The 9,237-nt window shown below is 43.3% G+C and overlaps 1 long non-coding RNA gene across 1 annotated transcript in view; it reads right to left on the reverse strand.

Annotated features, from left to right (window-relative positions):
- The window catches only part of LOC138807339 (uncharacterized), a 32,467-nt gene extending 27,004 nt beyond the window's left edge, over window positions 1–5,463 (reverse strand). The window contains exon 1 of the long non-coding RNA XR_011366124.1: window positions 4,911–5,463. This is a non-coding gene — a long non-coding RNA (uncharacterized lncRNA). The remainder of the gene's footprint in view (window positions 1–4,910) is intronic.
- Between the last annotated feature and the right edge of the window lie 3,774 nt (window positions 5,464–9,237).

The following is a 9,237-nucleotide window of genomic DNA, read 5'->3' on the forward strand; positions in this document are numbered from 1 at the left end:
AGAAAACTCATTTATTAACAGAGAGCAGCCCTTATTAAATACAAAAAGGGCGGGTGGCATGGCAAGGGAGGAAGAGGAACCAATCACTGTCAAGGTCACACCCTATCATGCACCTGAGCCTTCATGGGCTGGTTAGGCACTGATCGGAAGATCAATTGGGCTCTGCCCACTCTACTCTCTCCCAGCGCCATCTTGGCTGCCCATGTGCTCTATAGTAAATTGGGCTCTGCCCACTCAACCCCCTCCCAACGCCATCTTTGCTGCCCATGTGCTCCACAGTTCTATTGTTGAGTCTCACCTCTACTGTATCTCACTTTTTGGAGATAAGAGTTTCAGCAACATTTCTTTCTAGTCTGGCTTCAAGCCTCCATCCTCAGTTCTCAGCCCTATAAGTAGCTAGTTTTATAAGTGTGGGCCACTGGTAGCCAGCAAATTTGACTATGTTTTGGTACCTTATATATGTAGAATCATAAATATAGTTTTTATTTTTAATATGGTTTATTTCACAGTATTTTAAAGATTCATTCTTGTTGTAGCATGGTCAGAATGTCATTCCTTTTTAAGATTGAATAATATTCCCTTGGCTGGTTATACCACATTTTGTTTACCCATCAAGAGACATTTGGTTTTCTACCTTTCTACTACTGTGTATAATGTCATGAATAACATTAGTATCTTTTACATTGTGCACACTGTTGTAAAAACACGCCAGAGACATCCTTTTATAATAAACTGAGGTGAATCCCCCTGTGGCTTTCCTTCATATTAACTATCAAAGAGAAAACTTAAAGCCAGTGAGGCTCATATGGAGTGACCAACTTAAATATTTTTCATCCTATTTACAAGGATATTGCTGTATTCCTATATAAATAAATATCCAGCCAGGTACTGGTGGCTCATGCCTGTAATCCTAGCTACTCAGGAGGCTGAGATCTGAGGATTGCCAGGTTGGGCAGGAAAGACTGTGAAACTCTTATCTCAAATTATCCACCAGAAAATCCAAAGTGGTTCTGTGGCTCTAGTGGTAGAGTGCTAGACTTGAGCTGAAGAGCTGAAAGAAAGTGCCCCGGCCCAGTGTTCAAGCCCCATGTTCAAAAATAAATCAATAAACAATATCCAACAAGTTGACAAATCAGGCAAGGCCTTTGCAAATTTGTTCTTCTCTTCTCTGGAAACTTCTTCTACACCTTTGTGTGGACCTGAATGCTTAATAGTTCCTGTCTTTGATCCTAGCTTATCAGGAGGCTGAGATCTAAGGATCCATGTTCAAACCCAGTCTGGAAAGCCAATTCTGACAGACTCCTATCTCCAATACACTAGCAAAAAACTTCAAAGTAGAAGTTTAGCTAAAGTGGTAGAGCATCTGCCTTGCAGGATAAAGCTAAGCAAGTGTATGGGACCCTGAGTTCAAGCCCCAGTACTTGTACACACACACAAAAGGAAAATAAACTTTGTTTAATTCGTTCATCTTTTCAGCAGCTAGATCAGAAGTTCTGCCACAGAAAGGCCTTCCCTGGCCATATGACCTAAAATATTAACTTCCTCTCAGTTCCTTGATTTTTCCTCAGAGCAGGTCTCAGTTTGGGCCTCCCTCTGAAGGGTGTGAGCTCCAAACTCACTCTATTTTATAGCATCCTTTTTTCTAGCAGCACCTAGTCCCCATTATTGAAAACCAGAAAATTGGACCTCCTTCTGAGCAGAGCAGTTTGCAAAAAGGGTCGCCCTCTTCTCTGGGTCAAGTAGCCCAAATAGAGCTGACAGCTGAGGATTTTAGCTCATACAACTCTCAACCACGGGAAGGTAAACTGAGGACCTTCCCAGGATAAGAAGTAATTCCTGCTTGAGCAAAATGTATCAATCAATGTCACAACAGGAAGGAAACTATTCAGAATATATCTTCCCTTCCCCTCTCCTCTTCTAGCTCTCAAGAGGATTTTGAAAAAAATTGGATTTAAGTGTGGTTATTTTTCATATCTTCCCAGAGTCACTTGTTCAAAGCTGCACACCAGCCCAGGTTGCCCACAATAGGAACTCCACCTTAGGAGCCCAGCTTTAATCTTGGACCTCTTTCATCACTCTTACAATATAGGATGCACCCAACAAGGGAAGGGGCTTCAGGGGCTTTATCCTCCTCCCACAGACAAGTTAGTTCCAGAGGGGAAAACTGACCTGGCCATCGACTGAAAGTGAACCAGAATAGGATGAGCTCAGAGTGAGCCCTCCTAATGGGAAAGTCACAACCATTAAGTTAGATAATATATAATAAAGGGTTGCCTGTCTGTGGTGGCTGACACATGTAATCCTAGCTATTCAGAAAGCTGAAGTATGAGGACTGGGGCTTGAACTCAGAGCCTGAGCCCAAGGCTAGTGCTCTACCACTTGAACCGCAGTACCACTTCCAGCTTTTTCAGAGTTGGTTATTGAGATAAGATTCTCATGGACTTTCCTGGTCAGGCTACCTTTGAACCACAATCCTGAATCCTCAGCCTCCTGAGTAGCTTAGATTACAGGTGTGAACCACCAGTGCCCACCTGGCCCCCATTTTTCAGATGTACCTCACCTCATTCTCTTTCTCACTCAGAACCAGCCACACACCACTTCCTCCTGATATGGGGTTTATTCCAGCCCTGAGACTTTCACCCTAGCTATTGCCTCTGTCACATGCCCCCAAAGCTGGCTCCCTCTCAATCTACAGGTCTTGGCTTCAGTGCTACCTCTTCACAGAAACCTTTTCTCTATGTATGTGGATTCTGGGGTTTGAACGGGTTTGAAATCAGGACCTGGTCACTGTTGCTTATCTTTTTAAAATCTTAAATATAGTATTCTACCATTTGAGCCACAGTTCCCAATTATGCTTTATTGCTAGTTCATGGGAGATAAGAATTTCAGAGACATTTTCTTGTTGAGACTGACTTTGAAACATGATCGTCAGATCTTAGCTTCCTGAGTAGTTAAGATTACAGGTGTTAGCCACCAGCACTTGACTCACAAGGACTCTTTCTGGCACTCTCACCTGCACTATTTATCTTTCTATAGTTGTTTCATATATTGGTTTATTGACTTTTTACTTGGTTTCCACAAATAAATGATCAGTTGTGTCTTGGGTAGGTTCCCTGTCTGCTCCTAGCCTACATTTTGGATCATTCACACCTGACATGCATCTGATGAATGGTGAATCTCTCCACCCACTGTCCCCTTTTACTTTCCTTTTTTTATTATTTGTTGTATGGTCTTTGGCCTTGATATCAGGGTCTGGGCATTGTTCCTGAGTGTAATCCTAGGTTGTTAATGTTAGCTTCTTGGGAGGCTGAGATCTGAAGACCGTATGTCAAAGCCAGTCCAGATAGAAAAGTCCCTGAAACTCATCCCCATTTAACCACCAGAAAACTGGAAGTGGCATTGTTGTTCAAGTGGTAGAACACTATCTCCTACTTGTAATTGCTTGCAAACATTAGTTCCTCTGGCTTCAGTAGCCAGCCTTTGGATTGAGACATGATCTCTCTATGCAGCCTTGGCTGTATAGGGATTATCCCTCCTATAATTCGTTTTTGAGTATAATTCTTGCAATCTTTCACATCCCAATAACAGGTCCCTGTGCTCTCAACTGCTATTATCTTTGATGTCTTATAATACTCTCCACCCCTTTCTCGAGAATTGCTCTGCTCCTGGGCCTGAATACTGCAGCATATTCTGAGAAGAGTGGTAGCTATTCGCTAGCCACTCCAATCCTGCCCAAACTCCGCCTAAAATTATACTTTGGTCTAATTATGAGGCTACCCAGAAGGAAGGGAATATTCTGCTAACCGCCCTCCTCCAGCCCTGCTTCTTAGTAGACAGTTTATGATCTCAAATTGTGGCTCCCCAGAGAGGAATCTTTCACTGCTGCTTAAAAAGAAAGACCAGGCAAGGGAAACAACACAGAATCCTGGCCTGGAACTGTGCTAGGACTGGGGTTCTTCTGCAAGAAACAGAAGGGAATGGCAGGCAGAGTGGTACCTAAGCCTCTCTTCAAAGGTGACTGCTTGACATTATAAAGCAATTGAAACTCAGATGACAAGATGTAATGGTTAAGCCAGGTAAGTACACTGGCTCTCCTTCTATAGGGAGAGGTAAGTTGGAAAGATCTGCAAGAGTTGGGCACGGTGGCACTGTTGAAGGTACTCTTTTTACTTGGACAGCCTAAGTTTTCTTTAATTAAAAGGTACATGCCCATGGCATAATTGAATGATCTGTCCTGTATAGATCCCTGGATCTCATATAGGTAGTACCTCATGTCACACATTAAGAATGATGGGTTCCAGCTTGTTGAGTCTTGGCTCATCAGAACACAGGGAATATTGTGCAACTTGTTTAAGCTATGGGTGCTCCATTATTTGTTCAATATTTGTCTCTCCCTCAGGTCCTCAATTACCAGTTGGCAGATTACATTTTGTCCTCAAACAGACAGTTTATATGGACCAACATATTTGGCCCTCAGAACTAGTGACTCTACCTGGATAACATCCTCCCCTCAAAGGGAAATCTTCCTGTTACAACAAAATATAAAAAGACACCTAAGCTCCAGATTTCCACCTTGTAGGCATATTTTCTTTTTCCAATTGTGGGGCTTGAACAGTGTCCTTGAGCAATTCAACTCAAGGCTAGAACTCTACCAATTGAGCCACTGTGCCACTCCCAGTTTTCTAGTGGATAATTGGAGATGAATATCACAGACTTTTCTGACCGGGCTGGCAATGAACCATGATCCTCAGATCTCAGCCTCCTGAGTAGGTAGGATTACAGGTGTGAAGCCAGTTCCAGCCATCATTTCTTTCTTGCAGGAACATTTCAGGGGTATGGAATAGCACAACACCACATAAATTTGTCAGCAGCTGCCCCGGGGAGAACCAGATTAGACCAAAATAACTAACCTTGATATTGCCTTTGCTGTCCAAAAGGATATTGTTGGGCTTAAGGTCTCAATGTGCGATTGTGTTCTGCTGTAATTAGTACAATTTGTTTGAAGAATCTCCTGGCTTCAACTTTATATAAGTGGTGGGATTTTCAGATAGACTTCAGAAGGTAGCCCCTAGTGGCCAATTCCATGAAGAGATATACATACTCTTTTTTCTCCATCACCAGGTACAACTTGATGATGTGTCTGGGCCATCCAGCCTTAAAAATGTCCATCTTATTCTCTATTCAATGCCTGGAGGACTCTCCCATATGACGTATTTTAAATTGCCATCTCGGTGTCTGTGAAGTGGTGATGGGACAGTTTCACTCAGGTAACTTGGTCAAGGAGTTCTTTTGTCTGGTATTGTTTGATGATCTCCTCCTTCAAGCAGCTCGGGGATGATTCTTTGTATTCTGCGATCCTCCTGCTATGAAGGCAGGTAGCAAGTCTCCGAAAAATTAACTCAATAAAATAATGGGAAACCCGGCAAAAAGTAAAAAAGAAATACCAAAATCCAACCAACAAAAACTGCAACCAAACAGATCATCAATCTAGCTTTGAGTTAATCCAGCAGCTTACCAAGCGAGAGCTCCCAGCACTGTTAACTGACAAATGTTGGGGCACAGTGGCTTCCTATATACCCTACATGACCTATCACAATGGAGCAATCACAACTGTGCATAGTGACATCATGGGGGAAATGGACAAATCAGATTCAGACCAAGTGAGGTCAGAGAAAAAGTGGACCAATTACAGCCTGCCACCATTGACACTGTAGCTCTTAGGCCTCCAAGAATGTTGCTAGAGATTCCAGGAGGACTTGAGGTTGCTATGGTTATTTTTGTGGAATTTTTGAAACCACTAATACAGTGGTCAATGTCCTCTGACCTATGAGAGCACTCCTGCATTTTACAAATTGCTTCTGTGGAGACACTAGCCAATAGCCTCCATTCTTGATGGCCACCTTATCCTATGACTTGTTCCAGGAATGACACAGCACAAAGTCCTCCATCCTTCTTAAGGACACCTGTCTCCCACAATTTACTCCTGAAGGGACAAGGTCCAGGCTGGTTCTGAGCCACAATCCTCACAATTCAGCTTCCAGAGTAGTTAGGATTATAGGCCTGAGCCTTCAGTATTTAGCATCTCTCACTTTTAGAAGAAATATATTTTTTGTTTTGTTTTGTTTTAGAAAGGGTAGTTGTAAGGTTGGGGATTTTGCTCAATGGAAGAGTGCCTGCCTGGTGAGTACAAGGCCCTGAATTCGGCCCCTACCTCTGGGGTGGGGGGAATGTTATAAAAGAAAGGTTGGTGTTAGATATGTCCTTTTCTTTTAGCACTTTGAATTTGTTGCCCTTGCTGCCTAATACTCTTTTTTCTAATGAAAAATTGGTCATAATATCATTGAAGATCACTTGTGTGTGAGGAGTTGTGTCTCTGTGCTTTGGGAGGATTGCTGTCTTTGAGTATTTAATTAGAATGTGTTTTAGTGTGGATCTATGGGATTATGCTAATTGACTTTTGTTGAGCTGCTAGATTCCTGCATATAAGGGTTCATGCTTTTAATGAAAATTGGGAAGATTTTGGTAATTATTCCTCCAAATACTATGCAGTTTTTCTCTCCTGTACATTATATATATAGATATATACACATAAATATACATTATACATTATACATACATACATTATATACATATTCACATTGTATATGTGAATACGCTAATATAAATATATATTCCTACATATTTGTATTATATATATATTTACATACATATATTTATTTTTCACATAGCTTCTACTTTTGTGATTGTTTATGGAAGTCTAGATTCGTACAAGTTGCTTTGTCAGAGATAGAGTTAGAAGTTTCCTCTTTATATCTTGGTGAAAATAAACATTTCTTGGCAAGGATATTGAAGCAGGTACAATCTAGCCTGATTTACTGTCTCTGTCAGGTTTCTGAGCACAGGACCATTGCTTGTCAGGTTCTTCTATTGTGCACTGTGATCTTTTGCAGTGTCATGCTCTGCTTCAATGGACACCAGGCCTGCAATTAGAAGAGGAGCTGCTCCAAAATCAACCTGCTTGGTGCAAAAGTTCTTCTGGAGTGACCTTAGTAGATGCCCCTGTTCCAGGACTACCGACTGCTGACTGTGGACTGCACAAGCACAGGAACTTTTTTGACCCAAGTCAGAGGTCTGCAGTGGAGCCCGGGAGTGCTGCCCTGATTCTGGTTGTGCTAGGAGCCAGGCTGGGGGCAGAGAGACCTCACTGTGGCCTGACCTCTGGGGCGCAACAGGTTCAAGGGCTCTTTCCAGGAGACATGTGTAGTTGTAGGGAGCAGAAGCCGAGCTCCGAAGGCCCCTAAGCACATGCTGGAAAATGGAGCTGGGAGGGCCAGGCTGTCCAGGTTGTCAGGGGGCAGGCGATGAGCCTATATTAGTAGTCTTCAGGGTTCCAAATGAAGATCTAGACTTGCTTGCTATCTGGAAATGTCCCATGCTGTTGAGGGTAAAACTGCCAAGGCCCACAGTTAAAGGACAGGCTGGTGGCTGGCAATGGAATGTTGAAACTGGAGTGCAAAGACATCACAGTGGGCTCTGTGGGTTCCCTAACATTGCAGAGTAGGGATGCTGGAACCCAAGGAGATACCAGGCTCTGCTGGCTGGGCACTAGATAGACTTCTGGATGAAGCCTTGCTGGATGGACTAGCAGAATCCATGGTTCCACTCACCCACAGGCACATGAAGCTGCCTAGCATCTCCCCAGCAGATATCTTGGGGACAGCAGCTCTCCCAACTTGGACAAGGAGGTTCTGCTTGCTAGAGGATGTGGCCTATGCTGGTCATAGACAGGAAATAAGCCTGCTGCTGGAGGAAGCTTTTGCCCCTTCCAAGGCTCCTGGATCAAGAGGAGCCCTCAGGAATACGCTCATAGAAAGGCTAGTCCCCACACACAATGAGAACATCTCTAGTTGGTTTGAATCTTTGGGGGGGTCACGTCTTGGAATGCAGTGGTATTGTAAGAGGAGTGTTATTGACTCTTGTTCAACCTGAATTGAACCTTGATTCTTACAACAAAGCCTCCTTAGTAGCTAAGATTATACATGTGATCTACTGGTGCCTAACTCCATCAAAGTTTTTAAGCCCATGGCTCTTCAGGGAAATCATAGCCCTGGGTTCCTAGGAATCAAGATGCATGCTAGGTACGAAAGACCTTTGAGCCTGGCATAAGTGGAGGAGTAGAGAGGGCCCCCATGTCACTGGGTGTTGAATCAGTACAATTGTTGGCATGAACATCTGGCTTTTCTGAGACCAGAAGAAAGCTCAAACTTGCTAGATAGGCAAAGATCCAGAAGAAGGAAGGATCAGAATGCAGGGTTTTAAGCACAATTTCTGTGAAATGAAGATTCAAAAGGGAGAAGTGACTTCTGAAAGTCCCATTTATGGCAGTGGAATGAAGGAGAAACCTTAGTGCCCTGCACCCCAGGTCATGACATGCCTGCAGTCAGATCGTAAGGAAGCTAGGAGGCCTCCAAGAAGGCAGTGGCATTAAATGAGTCCTGGGATCATTCGCCCAGTGACAGATGTAAGAAGCCGCAGGCTTGGACACCACGCTGTTTATCCCAGGCTTATTGCCTTATGGTTAGTCTAGATGTCATAACAGCCTTGCTATAGATTCCTGGAACCAGAGACTGAATGACGCAGGACACTAAGCTCAATTGAAATCTGAAACGAGGACACCGCCAATAATATCAAGGGAGTGAAGAGCAGGGGCCTGAAGCTAGGGACCAAGTGTAGAACCAGGCAGTGGTGGCTCACACTAGCTACTCAGGAGGCTAAGATTTTAGAATCGAGGTAAAATACCACCCAGGTATTAAATTTCATGAGATTTTTCTCGCTAATTAACCAGGGAAAAAAGCCAGGAGTGGAAGTGTGGCTCAAGTGGTAGAGCACTAGTCTTGAACCAAATGGTCAGACACAAACTCTATCTGACCCTGAGTAGTAAGGACTACATAGGAGGCTAAAGATTTGAGGATTAAGGTTTGCAGCCATCCTGTGCGAAAAATCCATGACACATCTCTAATAAAAAGCCAGAAATGGAACTGTGGCTCAACCGGTAGAGCACTAGTCTTGAAAACAAACTCTAAACTCGATTCTCACTCTGAGTGGTAAAGATTACTTAGGAAGATGAGATGTGAGGATTAATTTTTTGTTTGGGTTTTTATTAACTGTATTTTTTTTTGTCTTTTCTTTTTTGGTTCTGGGGATCAAACTCAGGACGTTGCACTTGCTAGGCTAGCG

Source organism: Dipodomys merriami, unplaced genomic scaffold (assembly GCF_024711535.1).
Source record: "Dipodomys merriami isolate MVZ:Mamm:240054 unplaced genomic scaffold, mDipMer1.0.p SCAF_101, whole genome shotgun sequence".
Lineage (NCBI taxonomy): Eukaryota > Metazoa > Chordata > Mammalia > Rodentia > Heteromyidae > Dipodomys > Dipodomys merriami.